Here is a 16,608-nt window from a genome sequence, read left to right on the forward strand (position 1 = left end):
TTTCTGACTCAGAGCAACCCTATAGGACAGAGTAGAACTGCCCCCATAGAGTTTCCAAGGAGCGCCTGGTGGATTTGAATGGCTGACCCTTTGGTTCGCAGCCGTAGCACTTAACCACTACGCCACCAGGGTTTCCGTATCTATATATAAATATATACCTATATCTAAATATATGAATGCGTATATATATCTATATCTATATTTGTATGTGTGTGTGTGTTATTTACAGTTCATATTTCCATTTCAGTTTTCACCAACAGTCTCACATGTGGACATTTAAAATCTCAACCCACATGGGGAAAGACAATAAAGAGATGTCAACACTGAAGTGATCAGATGTTGGAATTATCTGACAACAACTTTAAAGTGCTATTAGAAAAATGATCCGGCAAACAATCATGAACTCTCTTAAAGCCAATAGAAAGTCTTAGCAAAGAAATAGAAGATATTAAATGGAAACTTTAGAAATTAAAATCCCAATAACTAAAGAAAACAAAACACCTCACTGGATGGGCTCCATAGTGGAATGGAATGACAGAGGAAAGAGTCAATGAACTTGAAGAGATCAATAGAAATTATCCAGTCTGAACACAGTAAGGAAAGGGATTTAAAATGAACAGAGCCTCAGGTACCTGTGTTAAAAATAACATACGGTCTAACATTCATGTTTTTGGAGTCCCAGAAGGAGAGAATAAGGAGTCCAGAGCTGAAAGAACATTTGAAGAAATAATATCTAAAAACTTCTCAAAATTCAGCAAAAGACATACACATACAGATTCAAGAAGTTCAGTGAATCTAAAGCAGGACTAACCCAAAGAAATCAATGCACAGCCAAATCATGACTGAGTTGTTGAAAACTAAAGACAAAGAAAACAATCTTGAAAGCAGCCAGAGGAAAACATTCCATTACCTTTAGGGGAACAACAGAGCAAGCGACTGTGGATTTCTCATTATAGACCGCAGAGGCTAGAAGGAAGTGGCACAACATGCTTACGTTGTGAAAGAAAATAATTATTAGCCCCGAATTCTATATCCAGCAAAAAAATCCTTCAGGCATGAAGATGAAATAAAGACATTCTCAGATGAAAAACCAAGAGGATTCATTGCTTACAGAGGTACTCTAAAAGAATTAATAAAGGAATTTTTCAGGCAGAAGAGAAATGCAGTCAGAAGAATATTTGTAACATCAGGAATGAACAAAACAAAACAAAAAATATTTGGAACATCAGGAATAAAGGAGAAGCAATAGAAATGGTAAATATCTTGGTAAATGTATTTGACAGTTGAAATAAAAAATTATAATCTGATGAGGCTTTTAGTGTATATAAATATAATATATAAGACAATTGTAACACAGAAGTCCCATCCTGTTGCCATTGAGTCAATTCTGACTCATAGCGACTCTACAGGACAGAGCAGAACTGCCCCATAGGGTTTCCAAGGAGCAGCTGGTGGATTCGAACTGCTGACCGTTTGGTTAGCAGCTGAGCCCTTAACCACTGTGCCACTGGCTCCTATAACACAGGAGCAGGGTAAAAGACATACATGGTAGTAAGGTTTCCATATGCCAATTGAAATGGTTAAATATTGATTTTAAGTAGATTGTAGGAAGTTAAGTATGCATATTGAAATTCCTAGAGCTACCACTAAGGAGCCCTGGTGTAGTACCCACTTGGTTACTAATCAAAAGTTTGGCTGTTCAAACCCACCCAGCTGCTCCACAGGAGAAAGACCTGAAGATCTGCTTCGATAAAGATTATAGCCTAGAAAGCCCTACGGGTCAGTTCTACTGTGTCACATGGGGTCACTAGGAGTTGAAATAGACTTGATGGCACTAAACAACAGAGCTACCACTACAAAAAGAAAAAGAGAAACTATGTAAGTAGATATGGTCAAAACAAATCAATAAATTAAAATGCAATGGTTAAAAATGTTCAAATAATCCAAAAGAAGTCTAGAGAGAGGAAAGAGAAACAAAAACCAGAGAGAGGAAATAAAAAATAATAATAAAATGACAGACCAAAAACCAAATATCTCCATAATTTTATTAAATGCAAATGGTCTAAACAAACCAATCTAAAGACACAGGTGGTCCGAATGCAGTTTTAAAAATCAGTCCAACTATATGCTGTCTATAAGAAACTCACTTCAAACATAATGATATATATAAGTTAAAAGTAAAAGGACGGAAAAAGATATACTACACAAACATTAATCAAAGGACATTTAGAGTGGCTAAAAAATTTTTTTTTTTTTATATTAACATCAGGAAACTCTGATGGAGTAGTGGTTAAGAGTTTGGCTGCTAACCAAAAGGTCAGCAGTTCAAATCCACCAGGTGCTCCTTGGAAACCCTATGGGGCAGTTCTACTCTGTCCTGTAGGGTTGCTATAGGGTCACTATGAGTCGGAATCGACTCGATGGCAGTGGTTTTTTTTTTTTTTTTTTACTATTAACATCAAAGTAGATTTCGGAGCAAAGAAATTTACCAAAGATAAAAAGGAGCATTACATAATAAGTGTCAGTTCATCAAGAACACATAAAAATTCTAAGTATGTATGCATTTAACAGCAGAAGTTCGATGTACATGTGATAAAAACTGACAGAATGAAAAGGTGAAATAGAAAAATCCACGATTCTAGTTAGAGACTTCAACACTCCTTCCAGTAATAGAACTATTAGACAGAAAACTGGCATGGATGTGGAAGACTGAGCAACACTATCAACCAACTGGATCTGACTCATATGGAACACTCCCTGCAACAATAGCAGAATACACATTCTTTTCAAGTACACATGTAATATTCACCAAGATAGACCACAGGAGTAAGAAAACAAACCATAACTAATTTGAAAGAACTGAAATCATAAAAATTATGTTCTCTAAACATAATGAAATTAAACTAGAACTCAATAAAAGAAATGTAAAAGGAAATTTTCCAAATGCTTGGAAATGAAACAACATACTTCTAAGTCAATCGTGTCAAAGAGGAAGTCCTACAGAAAATTAGAAAATAGTTTTAAGTACAACATAGCAAAATTTGTGGGATGTATCTAAAGCAGTGCTTAGAGGGAAATTTATAGCATTAAATGCTTATAGCAGAAAAGGAAAAAGGTCTCCAAACAATAACCTAAGCTTCCATCTCAAACTAGAAAAAGAGTAAAATAAGCCTAAAGGAAGCATAAGAAAGGAAATAATAAAGATTGGAGAGGAAATCGCCAAAGCTGAAAACAGAGGAACAATAGAGAAAATCAATGCTGGTTCTTTGTAAAGATCAATGAAATTGATAACCTTTGGCAAGACTGACAAGTTAACAGTATCAGGAATGAAAGAGAGGAAATCACTATAGACTCTGCAGACATTAAAAGGGTAATATAGAACAAGTCTATGCACGTAAATTTGGGGTGTGGGATATTACAAAGGGACATGAGAAAACTTGTGAGGATGTTTATTTTCATGTTGTTGGTGGTGGTGCCATGGAGTCAGTTCCGATTCCTAGCGACCTTATAGGACAAAGTAGAACTGCCCTATCGGGTTTCCAAGGAGCAGCTGGTAGATTCAAACTGCTGACCTTTTGGTTAGCAGCTGGGCTCTTAACCACTGCACCATCAGGGCTCTGTTAATTTTCATAATCGTGCTGAACGTATTACACATGTATACATAAAAACTTATTACAGTATACCCTTCATATATAATTTATTAGCTGTAAAGTATACATCAATAAAGAAAAAAAAATACCTCTATGGAACAGAATAGGACATAGCCCAATGGTTAAGCACTCAGCTGTGATCTGAAAGGTTGGAGGTTTGAACCCTCCCAGCGGCTCTGCTGGAGAAGAGACCTGGGGAATGTCAGCCTAGAAAATCCTGTAGGGCAGCTCTACTCTGTCTTGTGGGGACTCTAAAAAAAAAAAAAAGAGCTGAAAATCGACTCGACAGTACCAAACAACAACAGCATAGAAGAGAACGCCATTCCCTGCAGTTGGTTAAAGCCGTCACTTCATCCATCACCCTACTGTCACCACTGCCCCTACCCTGCAATTTACCTTTCATTGTTCCTCTATCATTGACTTTCTCCAACCACAATGGCTGTCCTAATCTTTCTCCTGTGTACAATGAAACATTACTAACCACTTCGGTTGCATCCTATATGCCCTGAATTATGTAACTGAAAGATTTTAGTGCCTACTGCTGTTTGATCCACTTAAGCAGGAAGTAGACTTTCTCATCTGGTATCATCAGTTACAGTAGACGCAAATTATTGACAAGTTTGTTCACCAGCAGATTTCCTAAAAGCACATGAATCAAAAGCTAGTTTCAGACTCAGGGAGAATGCACTGGCTTCATTAAGGCTATAGAGCAAAGAATTTTACCTAAATGATCCCTGTGGGATGGTAAAACTCAGGTGAAGTTCACTCAAGGCACAGCACTTCTTGACAATCAAAGAAATACGACTTTGAAAGATGTTATAGCTTGTAATTACAAGCCAGAACTCTCTCGGGCATAGTAAGCATGAGCACCTTAAGATTTATCTCTTTGCTGTCACTATTGGTTAAGCAGTACTATACAATTTATGTGTCCTAACAGTCCAGTAATGTCCTCTTCTTCAGTGAGAGTATGGAAGAAACAAAGTGCACTGATGAACATGACCGCATTCTCATTTTCAACATGTAGGATGTGCTTGATGTTGGGAGGCTAATGGATAGAAAGCCTGGGCAGTTGGTGGGAGCTTTAATTCTGCTCCCCATTTCTTTGTTAATACAATCTACTCTGGTGCTTTCTCCTCCTGACCTGTCTCTCCTGTTTTCCTCCTCTTCTCTTATTTTATCCTCTCCATTACCAAATAGTTCTCAGCATGCTCTCCTATTTCTTGTTATTATTGTTGTTGTTTCCAATGGAGATATGAACACCTACCTTGTAAAGCTATTGTGCAGAAAAAATAATAACACACAGCAACCATTAGTACACTGCCTGCCATACCATGGGTGCTCCAAAACCAAAACCCAACCACTTGCTATTGAGTTACCTCCAACTCATGGCGATCCCCTGTGCTGCAGAGTAGAACTGCATCAGGTTTTCATAACTGTAATCTTTCGGAGCGGAGACTGGTGGGTCAGTGGTTAAGCCCGTAAATGCTAACCAAAAGGTGAGCGGTTTGAACCCACCAGCTGCTCAATGGGTGAAAGACGTAGCAGTCTGCTTCTGTAAAGATTTTCAGCCTTGGAAACCCTATGGGGCAGCTTTGTCCTGTCCTGTAGGGTCGTTATAAATCAGAATCAACTCAACAGCAATGGGTTTTCGTTTTGGGGTAACCTTTATTCCAAGTGCCTCCGGGTGAGTTCAAATAGCCAACATTTCAGGTAGCAGTCACGTATTTAATGTTTGCACCACCCAGGGCCTCAAATGTTGTTGTTAGGTGCCGTCGAGTTGGTTCCAACTCATAGCAACCCTACGCACAACAGAATGAAACCCTGCCCGGTCCTGCGCCATCCTTACACTCGTTGTTATGCTTGAGCTCATTGTTGCAGCCACTGTGTCAGTCCACCTCGTTGAGGGTCTTCCTCTTTTCTGCTGACCCTGTACTCTGCCAAGCATGATGTCCTTCTCTAGGGACTCATCCCTCCCGACAACATGTCCAAAGTATGTAAGACGCAGGCTCGCCATCCTTGCCTCTAAGGAGCATTCTAGCCGCACTTCTTCCAAGACAGATTTGTTCGTCCTTTTGGCAGTCCATGGCATATCCAATATTCTTCGCCAACACCACAATTCAAAGGCGTCAACTCTTCTTCAGTCTTCCTTATTCATTGTCCAGCTTTCACATGCATATGATGTGATTGAAAATACCATGGCTTGGGTCAGTCACACCTTAGTCTTGAGGGTGACATCTTTGCTCTTCAACACTTTGAAGAGGTCCTTTGCAGCAGATTTACCCAATGCAATGCGTCTTTTGATTTCTTGACTTCTGCTTCCATGGCTGTTGATTGTGGACCCAAGTAAAATGAAATCCTTGACAACTTCAATCTTTTCTCCGTTTATCATGATGTTGCTCATTGGTCCAGTTGTGAGGATTTTTGTTTTCTTTATGTTGAGGTGTAATCCATACTGAAGGCTGTGGTCTTTGATCTTCATTAGTAAGTGCTTCAAGTCCTCTTCACTTTCAGCAAGCAAGGTTGTGTCATCTGCATAACACAGGTTGTTAATGAGTCTTCCTCCAATCCTGATGCCCCGTTCATCTTCATATAGTCCAGGTTCTCATATTATCTGCTCAGCATACAGATTAAACAGGTATGGTGAAAGAATACAACGCTGACACACACCTTTCCTGACTTTAAACCAATCAGTATCCCCTTGTTCTATCCGAACAACTGCCTCTTGGTCTATGTAAAGGTTCCTCATGAGCACAATTAAATGTTCTGGTATTCCCATTCTTCGCGGTGTTATCCATAGTTTGTTATGATCCACACAGCCGAATGCCTTTGCATAGTCAATACAACACAGGTAAACATCCTTCTGGTATTCTCTGCTTTCAGCCAGGATCCATCTGACATCAGCAATAATATCCCTGGTTCCACGTCCTCTTCTGAAACCGGCCTGAATTTCTGGCAGTTCCCTGTTGATGTACTGCTGCAGCCGTTTTTGAATGATCTTCAGCAAAATTTTGCTTGCATGTGATATTAATGATATTGTTCTATAATTTCCACATTTGGTTGGATCACCTTTCTTGGGAATAGGCATAAATATGGATCTCTTCCAGTCAGTTGGCCAGGAAGCTGTCTTCCATATTTCTTGGCATAGACGAATGAGCACCTCCAGTGCTGCATCTGTTTGTTGAAACATCTCAATTGATATTCCATCAATTCCTGGAGCCTTGTTTTTTGCCAATGGCTTCAGAGCAACTTGGACTTCTTCCTTCAGTGCCATCAGTTCCTGATCATGTGCCACCTCTTGAAATGGTTGAATATTGACTAATTCCTTTTGGTATAATGACTCTGTGTATTCCTTCCATCTTCTTTTCATGCTTCCTGCGTCATTTTCCCCATGGGATCCTTCACTATTGCAACTCGAGGCTTGAATTTTTTCTTCAGTTCTTTCAGCTTGAGAAACACCAAGTGTGTTCTTCCCTTTTGGTTTTCCATCTCCAGCTCTTTGCACATGTCATTATAATACTTTATCTTCTGGAGAGGCCCTTTGAAATCCATGTTCAGTTCTTTTACTTCATCAATTCTTCCTTTTCCTTTAGCTGCTCGACGCTCAAGAGCAAGTTTCAGAGTCTCCTCTGATATCCATCTTGGTCTTTTCTTTCTTTCCTGTCTTTTCAGTGACCTCTTGCTTTCTTCATGCATGATGTCCTTGATGTCATTCCACAACTCGTCTGATCTGCGGTCACTAGTGTTCAACGCGTCAAATCTATTCTGGAGATGGTCTCTAAATTCAGATGGGATATACTCAAGGTCATATTTTGGCTCTCGTGGACTTGCCCTGATTTTCTTCAGTTTCAGCTTGAACTTGCATATGAGCAATTGATGGTCTGTTCCACAGTCGGCCCCTGGCCTTGTTCTGACTGATGATATTGAGCTTTTCCATCGTCTCTTTCCACGGATGTAGTCAATTTGATTTCTGTGTGTTCCATCTGGCGAGGTCCATGTGTACAGTCGCTGTTTATTTTGGTGAAAGAAGGTATTTGCAACGAAGAAGTCTTGCAAAATTCTATCATTTGATCTCCGGCATTGTTTCTATCACCAAGGCCATATTTTCCAACTACTGATCCTTCTTCTTTGTTTCCAACTTTTGCATCCCAATTGCCAGTAATTATCAATGCGTCTTGATTGCATATTTGATCAATTTCAGACTGCAGCAGCTGATAAAAATCTTCTATTTCTTCATCTTTGGCCCTAGTGGTTGGTGCGTAAATTTGAATAGGGCCTCCATATAGGTGCTTAAAAAATGTGAATTCACTTTCACCCTCTTCTCTCCAAGATCAAAGTAGCAGCAGAGGAAGAAAGAAGAAAATATACAGGACCCGAGATCACTAAATGCAGAGAAACCATACCAAACGCTTTTTTTCTCTTCTCAGAACATCACGTTTATGAAAAAATGATTGTTCTCTAGCATAACTATCTGTTCTATAGCAATTCTGCTGATTGAGGTAGGAGGCTCACCCAAATGGTTCAGCTCATAGCATACATTTTGATGCTCCCTCTTCCCTTTGCTTCAAATCACCATTCACTGAACAGTCGTTCATTCTAAATACCCCATACATTCAGTCTCCTCTATCCTGTCTACTATCTCTAAAACCCTACCCTCCAGCTTATTTCCTTTTTCACCTACTAATGCCTGATCTCTCACCTCCTCTTCATAGCCAAACTCTAAAAAAGTGTTTCCACTTCTCATCTCACATTCACTCCTCAACCTACTGCAACCTAGTTTCTCCCCTAAATCATCCACACATTTATCCTACAGCTGCTTAACGTGCATCTGCTATCTGCCAGATATTTCCTGGGAGCTGGGGATACATTCGTGTACTAAAAAGTCCATGTTCTTATAGCTTTTACATTTGAGTTGCCTTGAACAAGTTGAGCATTCTGGGAATTTAGAGGGCGCATTAGAGTAGGATATGTTGATGCCTATCAGAAAAACCCCCTTCCTGGATCAGAAGGCGATTGGAATCAGCAAGTGGACTTATTGGTATGCTTACTTGAGGTGGCCAATTAGGTCCATGAAATGATCAGACTTGGAAGTATTGCAGCAATGCAGAGATGGGCTGAATATAGGCAGATCCCCCTTGCACCCTCTGAGGCATAAAATGCTAATAAGGACTCCTCTGTCTGCCAGCAAGAAAGACAGGTTACAGATAGCTATGGGACAGATTCCCCAGGGAGAAGGCCCTGCACACAGCTGGCAACTTGATTATATTGGACCGATGATGCTGGTGGCACCAGGTGGCTGCTCTGGACTGTGCTTTGCATATCCTGTGACAGGTGCAAATGCCAGAAACACCATTAAGGAATTGGAACAAAAGATACTATACCAATTTGGGCCACCGAAATACATTTCGTTAGACCAAGGAACACAATTTACAGCCCACAGAGTGCAGCAATGGGCAGAGAAACATCATTTTAAATAGAAATACCATGTTGCACACCACTCCCAGAGTAATGGTTTGATAGAGAATTGGAATGAGCAATTGAAATAATTGTTATCTAAAACGGGGAAATAGAGACATGAAGGACTGGCTCACACACCTTCATGAGTGTGTGCTCACATACAACATGGGGTGGACAAAGGGAGGATCACTACTGGACAGATTCCTATGCTTCTCTGGGGGATCTGGGAAGAGAGAGGATGGGGGAGGATACTGGTGCCACTGTACAGTTCTTCTCCACATCACCTAAAATTGCTTTTTTCCTGCCAGATGCTGCAGTCCCAGGACAAGGGATCAGCTGCAGGTGCCAGAAGGAGGGGTGATCCCTAAGCAAAGGACTGTAACTATACTCTAAACATGTACGTAAGAAATCCCAAGTTCCTGATAGGATGGATTGTACCTTCCCTCCATCTGGCAAAATTGGGGTTGATAGTGAATATTGCCGTATTGGCTAGTAGGAGGGCTAGCCCACTTGTGTTGTACTATGTAACCTTACCCAACATGAATGGGAGTGGACTGAGGGGGAAGCACTTGCTAGACTGGTCTTGCTATCAGCAATCTGGACTAGCACAGCAGCTGAACCTGGTGTTCCTTCCCAAGGTGGAAAAGTTTGGGTAAAAATAAATGACAAATGGAAGGAAGGAGGAATAATAGCTGAAGGTAAAGGAATAAATAAATGGGTTATGCAGTGGGGGAAATCTAACATGTCAATACTTTGAGAGAGAGTCAGAGCAAGGGAATAATCTTCTCTCAGTTAAACTTTATCGGAGGCCAGAAAGGGTGAAGATGAGACGAACTTTTGGAGAACCTGACCAGATCAGATGAACACCTGCAGCAGACCTGGTGCTGGTACCTGAGTAACTGCACCGTAGGACTCTTTTGCCCTACTGAAGGATTAATTGCTAGTGACTGTTTTGGACTGGAAAAATGATAGGGAGGGGGAAGTTAACCTTTCAAGTCAATGTCTAGAAGAACCAGGGGGTGGCCTTTGGTGCAATGAATTAATATGGCCCTTCTAGCCATGGTCTTTGTGACTCAAACACAGTGATTGAATGGGACTATGCAAATAAGCTATATGGAACCTGTGATGGTTGGGGTTATGTGGCAACTTGGCTAGGCTGTGATTCCCAGTATTGTATGGTTGTCCTCCATCCTGGGATCTGATGTAATTATTCTAATTATCCTCCATTTTATGTGCTATAAATCCTAACCTCTATATGTTAATGAGGTAGGATTAGTGCGGGGTATATCTTGAATCAGAATGTTGCAGGAAGCTTTGACTCAAGTCCCACCCTTGCTCAAGTTACACCTTTTCCTGGGGTGTGGCCGGCATCCAAAGTGTCATGGATTGAATTGTGTCCCCCAAAAAATATCTGTCAACTTGGCTAGGTCATGATTCCATTGTATGACTGTCTACCATTTTATCTTCTGATGTGACTTCCCAAAATGTTGTAAATCCTATCACTATGATGTAATAGAATAGATTAGCGGCAGTTATGTTGATGAGGTCTACAAGGTTAGGTAGTGTCTTAAGCCAATCTCTTTTGAGATATAAAAGGGAGAAGCAAGCAGAGAGACATGGGGACCTCATCCCACCAAGAAAGCAGTGCCGGAGCAGAGCACGGCCTTTGGATCTGAGGTTCTTGCGCTGAGATGCTCCCAGACCAAGGGAAGATTGATGACAAGGACATTCCTCTAGAGCCAACAGAGAGAGAAAGCCTTCCCCTGGAGCTGACATCCTGAATTCGGACTTCTAGCCTACTGACTTTAACAAAGAGAATAAACTTCTCTTTGTTAAAGTCATGCACTTGTGGTATTTCTGTTATAGCAGCACTAGATGACTAAGAGACAAGGTATACACTTGATTGCTCTGGTGGGGTGCTCTCTGTCTGCACTGGGTCCTGCATCATTGCCTGACCTCCAGTTCATGGGACCTAAGCCAGTGGCCAGCCATCTGACCTGTCAATTCCGGTATTCACTAGCTTCCACAGACTTGTGAGCCAGCAGTCTGTAGTCTTGCCTGCCAATTTGGGTTCACTCACCCCGGCAGCCACATGAGTCAGGAGAAGCCTATGCCTGACCTACAGATTTGGGACTTGCCAGCCTCCACAACAACAGGAGCCATTTCCTTGATATGGTTCCTGAGTTTTGTGAGACTCTGTAGCAAATTGCAGGACTCAAAGATGGGAGGGAGATTACTAAGGGGAGAAGGAGTAGTTGATATTAGAGATGATGAAGTGGTAGAGCAGCTTGGAAAAGTTGGACATTTGGGACATCCTTAACCTCTGCCTCATAGGAACCAGCTTTATGGTGATCCTTACAAAAGAAATTATTCATTTAGAAGCCAAATCATGTAGGACTCTGTGAGCCATGATAAAGATATGGATTTTACTTTGAGTGAAATGGGAAGCCATAGACGGATTTTTAATAGAAAGACATGACATAGTCTGATTATTCATTCAGGAATCCTTGTTTTTCAAAATTTAGTTTTACACCACTTCACTTTTGTTAAAGACTTACATCAGTACCCTTCGCTGAGTGAAAGAAATCTGAAAAGGATTTTTGCTTTTACAAAAAAAGGGCACAAAGTGGAAATAGCGTTCAGCATTTGTTTTGCAGTGAGCTGTTAAAGAGGCAGCATGTGCCCCAAACAGCAAGAGTGGCCTCACCAAGCTCCTTCCCCAGGAACTACACTCAGTATCTCAGCAAGGTGTCATAGCTTTGAACTGTGTGAGCATCTGTACTTTAAATCAACTTGTTTTGTGCATCCATTAGCAAGATGTATCCTAAGGTATCAGAAAAGCCTAAGAGAGCTTATAAGGGTTTATGTGTTATTTGGCATGATTTGGTAGGTTATTTTCTGGTCTGGGAACACTCAAAAAATTTTCCCATATAAATTAATGGTACTTGCGTCTTCGCTTTATGCCATTTTAGCTTAGGAAAGGTTTCATAGGAATACTCTACTTTCAGATAGTGGGGGAAACCTGTACTTTAAAGGATCACTTTGGCTGCTGTGTGGGGAGAGTATGCTGAAGCAAGGGGTAGGGGGCCAGAGTGGAAACAGAGACCAGTGAAGTGAATCTTGAAATAATCCAGGTGAGAGATGATGGGGGCTTGAACCAGACTGGTAGTATTGGAAGTAGTAAGAATCAGTCTGATTCTGGTTATATATTGAAGGAGAGGCTGATAGAATTTGTTGCAAGGGAGTATGAGAGACAGAAGAAATTTAACGATGGTTCAATGTTTTTGACCTGAAAACTGGAAAAATGAAGTTACAATTTACTGAGAAGGGAAGCCTGAGGAGGATCTGCTCTGGCAGGGGTTGGTGATAGAAAATAAATTCCATCTTGCATATGTTAAATTTAAAACGCCTAATAGATAGCTAACTTAAGATGTCAAGCAAATGGTTAATTCTGTGAGTCTGAAATTCAAAAGAAAGGTCATGACCTAAAGTATGAATTACGGAGCTGTAAGCATATAAATGATATTTAAAACCAGGAGACTGGGTGAGCTAACCTAGGCAATGAATGCAATCAGAAAATAAAAGAAGTTCAAGAAGTTAAACTTAGTGGGGCACTCTATCATTTAAGGAAACCCTGGTGGTGTAGTGGTTAAGTGCTATGGCTGCTAACCAAGAGGTCAGCAGTTCGAACCCACCAGGTGCTCCTTGGAAACTCTGTGGGGCAGTTCTACTCTGTTCTATAGGGTCGCTATGAGTCGGAATCGACTCGATGGCAGTGGGTTTGGTTTTTTTGGTTTTCTTTTTTCTTTTATCATTTAAAGGTTAGGAAAATGAGGAAGAGCCAGCAAAAGAGAATGAAAAGGAGCATGCAATGAAGTAAAAGATGGTGTCCTGAAGCCAAGTGAAACAGTATTTTATGGACAAGGAAGTAAAAAATTTGTGCATTGTTTTTGAGAGGTCTGGTAACATGAGAACTGAAAATGGACCATTAGATTTAGATGCATAGAGATCTTTTTTTGTATCAACTTTGTGGTTGTTCTTGTTAGGTATCGTCAAGTCAATTCGAACTCATAGAGACACCGCGTACAACAGAAAAAAACACTGCCTGATCCTGGGCCATCCTTACAATTGTTGCTGTGTTTGAGCCCATTGTTGCAGCCACTGTGTCAATTCATTTTGTGAGGGGTCTTCCTCTTTTTCTCTGGTCTCAACCCACCTGGAGCAAAGGAGAATGAAGAACACTGAAGACACAAGGTAAATATGAGCCCAAGAGACAGAAAGGGCCACATAAACCAAGAGACTCCATCAGCATGAGACCACAGGAACTAGATGGTGCCCAGGTACCACCAATCACTGCCCTAACAGGGAACAGAACAGAGAATCCCTAATGGAGCAGAAGAACAGTGGGATGCAGATCTTAAATTCTCATAAAAGACTGGGCTTAATGGTATGACTGAGACAGGAGGGACCCTGCCGGTCATGGTCTCCAGACCCTTTGATAGCCCAAGATTCGAACCATTCCTGAAGCCAACTCTGCAGGCAGGGATTGACTTGGACTATAAAATAGACAATGATCCTGGTGAGGAATGAACTTCATGGCTCCAGTAGACACATGAGACTACGTGGGCGACTCCTGTCTCGTGATGAGATGAGAAGGAAGAAGAGGACAGGAGCCGGCTGAATGAACACAGGGAACACAGGGTAGAGAGGAGGAATGTGCTGTCTCATTAAGGGGAGAGCAGCTGGGAGTGCACAGTGGGGTGGGTATGGCTATTTGTATGAGAGACTGACTTGATTTGTAAACTTTCACCTAAAGCACAACAAATAAATTATAAAAAAATAAAAATAAAAGCCCCAAACCCCTTAGGTATTACTCCCCAATGCCCCCATCCTTAGCCCTAAGGAACCACTAATCTACTTTTGGTCCCAAGATATTTGCCTATTCTGGACATTTCAAGTAAATGGAATAATATAATATGTGGTCTTCTGTAACTGGCTTCTTTCATTTAGCATGACATTTTTGACATGGTTCATCCCTGCTGTAGCATTTATCAGTACTTCATTCCTTTTTATGGTTGAATAATGTTCCAGTGGGTGGATATACCACATTTTGGTTATCCATTCATCAGCTGATGGACATTTGTGTTGTTCCCACCTTTTGGCCATTATGAATAATGTTATACACCTATGAACTTTTTTTTTATGAACATTCCTGTATAAATTTTTGTATGGGCATGTGTTTTTATTTCCCTTGGGTAGATGGGAAGGAGTAGAATTGCTGGATCAAATGGTAACTCTATGTTTAACTTTTTGAGGAACTGCCAGGCTATTTTCCTAAGTGGCTTTATTTACCATTTTACATTCCCACCACTAGTGTAGGAGGGTTCCACTTTCTCCACATCTTCGCCAACATTTGTTATTATCTAACTTTTTGATGGTAGCCATCCTAGCAGGTATAAAGTAATATATTTCATTGTGGTTTTTATTTGCATTTGATTCAAGCATCTTTTCATGGCTTTTAGCTATTTTTATATCTTCTCTGGAGAATGTCTATTCAGATCATTTGCCCATTTTAAATTGGGTTATCTTCCTTTCTATTATTTAGTTATGAGGTCTTTAAGTATTCTAAATCCAAGTTCCTTATCAGATATATTATCTGCAAAAATTTTCTCCCATTCTGTGGATTTTTTTTTTTTTTTTACCTTCTTGAAATAGCATCCTTAGAGGCACAAAAGTTTTTAATTTTGATGAAGTCTAATTTTCCAATTTTTTCCCTTGGTGGCTAATGCTCTTGGTATCATATACAAGAATCCACTGCCAAATCCAAGGTCACAGAAATTTCTCCTATGTTTTCTTCTAAGAATTTTATAGTTTTGGCTCTTACATTTAGCTCTTTGATCCATTTTTAGTTAATTTTTGTATATGGTGTGAGTTAAGGGTCCAATTCATTCTTTTGCATGTTAATATCACCATTTGTTGAGAAAACTATTCTTTTGTCAAACGTAAAATGACTATAGATACGTGGGGAAAACAGGGAAATATTTGGTGACTTTGCAAAAGAAGTTTCAGTGAAATGATGGAGACAAAAGCCTAAAAGAAATGGGTTCATGACAGAGTGGGAGAAAGGAATTGAGGAGAATGAGTAAAGAAAAGTTTTTTTTTGTGTTTTTTTTTTTTAGGAAATTTTTCAAGGTTGAGAAACAGAGATAGAGCTGTAATTGGTGGTTTTATTTTGTTTTGTTTTTTAACGGGAGGCATTACCAGTATGTTTGTATGTTGATGGAATGGACCAATAAAGAGGGAAGGATTGATGAAACAGAAGAGAGAGAAGATTGCTGGAGTGAGAAGGTAAAGTGGATATCTTTTCAGGGGAAACACACCCATCCCCCTTGCTGCTGAGACTATAGGCTCACAGCCACATCTTTCACTGAGTAGTGGCCGAATTTCTTTGCCCAAGTTTACTGACCCTCCTGGAGGTAACCCACAGTCAAAGTCTGGCTGAGGCAGGGAGACAAAGGTACCCTGTCCCTGTGCCAGTTCCAGAGCTCCTTGTCAGACTGGCTGAGGCCTTAGTTGCAACTGCATTAAGGGGCAGCTCTTCCTCTGTCTCCCTTACTTCTCTGTAATCTTTCAAGAACATTCCCCAATAAACCTTCTGCATGCAACGCTCCATCTCCGTTTCCATGGAACATAATCTAAAATAGTTGGTGCCAGGAATAATCCTAGAAAGCAGACCTTAAAATGGATTTTTGGATCTGGGTCACGTGCTGGCAGGCTGACAATGAGCACCCGTCACTTATGGTAGGTGGAATACAGATAGATCCCGGGATGCTGTAACAATTCAGTAAATTTTTCTTCAGTGGTCACCAGGGATGGGACTCCAATGGAGAAGAGTTGTACAGGATGGTGCGGTATCTCTGGTGCTTGAGAGGTAAGGGGCTATGTGACATGGAATTGCTTGATTGTTGCTAAGCACCATAGATTCACTGAGAAGAAATGAAGACAGACTCAGGATGATTGATTCATCACCAATTCAAGACCAAGGGTAAGAGCCAGAGGGCCCCCTTGGCAGAATTTAAGGCAATCCTCGTCTCCTGTAGCTGAAGAGTAGCCAGAGAGGAGGATCGGGCTCAGGGCTTAATCATAACATTAGCCGAGCTTCAGTGAAGGTGTATTCAATTCTCAGCCTTAGTAGGTCTCCATGCAAGGTCAGGGCCCTAATAGGGTAGGAGTGGGACCCTGACACTTGGGATGGGGACATCTGGATGCAAGTGAGAACCTTGATCTCCCAGATTCCATTGAACCCACTGGGCTTGCATAAGTGGTCCACCACTTCTTATTAAATACAGTATCCTCCCCTTAAGGATTATGCAGAGAGGACATATTGAGAACTATCAGTAGGTCAGCGGAACCCCAGCTAAACCTCAGTATCTGTCTTCTGTCTCAAAACTGCAGGAGTCACCAAACAAAAGTATTCCAGTTTTTATTTTCTGGATGATACATG

The 16,608-nt window shown here is 40.8% G+C and overlaps 1 protein-coding gene and 1 long non-coding RNA gene across 2 annotated transcripts in view; one reads left to right on the forward strand and one right to left on the reverse strand.

Moving 5' to 3' along the window:
• Window positions 1-16,608, reverse strand: part of CCNY (cyclin Y) — a 391,131-nt gene that overhangs the window by 306,816 nt on the left and 67,707 nt on the right. The gene's annotated exons all lie outside the window — the stretch shown is intronic.
• LOC111748023 (uncharacterized) lies at window positions 198-14,892 on the forward strand. Its single transcript, XR_002783961.2, has 3 exons — window positions 198-1,254; window positions 9,413-9,501; window positions 13,151-14,892. It is a non-coding gene; the product is annotated as an uncharacterized LOC111748023 (long non-coding RNA).

The sequence above is a fragment of the Loxodonta africana genome, chromosome 4 (assembly GCF_030014295.1).
Source record: "Loxodonta africana isolate mLoxAfr1 chromosome 4, mLoxAfr1.hap2, whole genome shotgun sequence".
NCBI classification, from domain to species: Eukaryota; Metazoa; Chordata; class Mammalia; order Proboscidea; family Elephantidae; genus Loxodonta; species Loxodonta africana.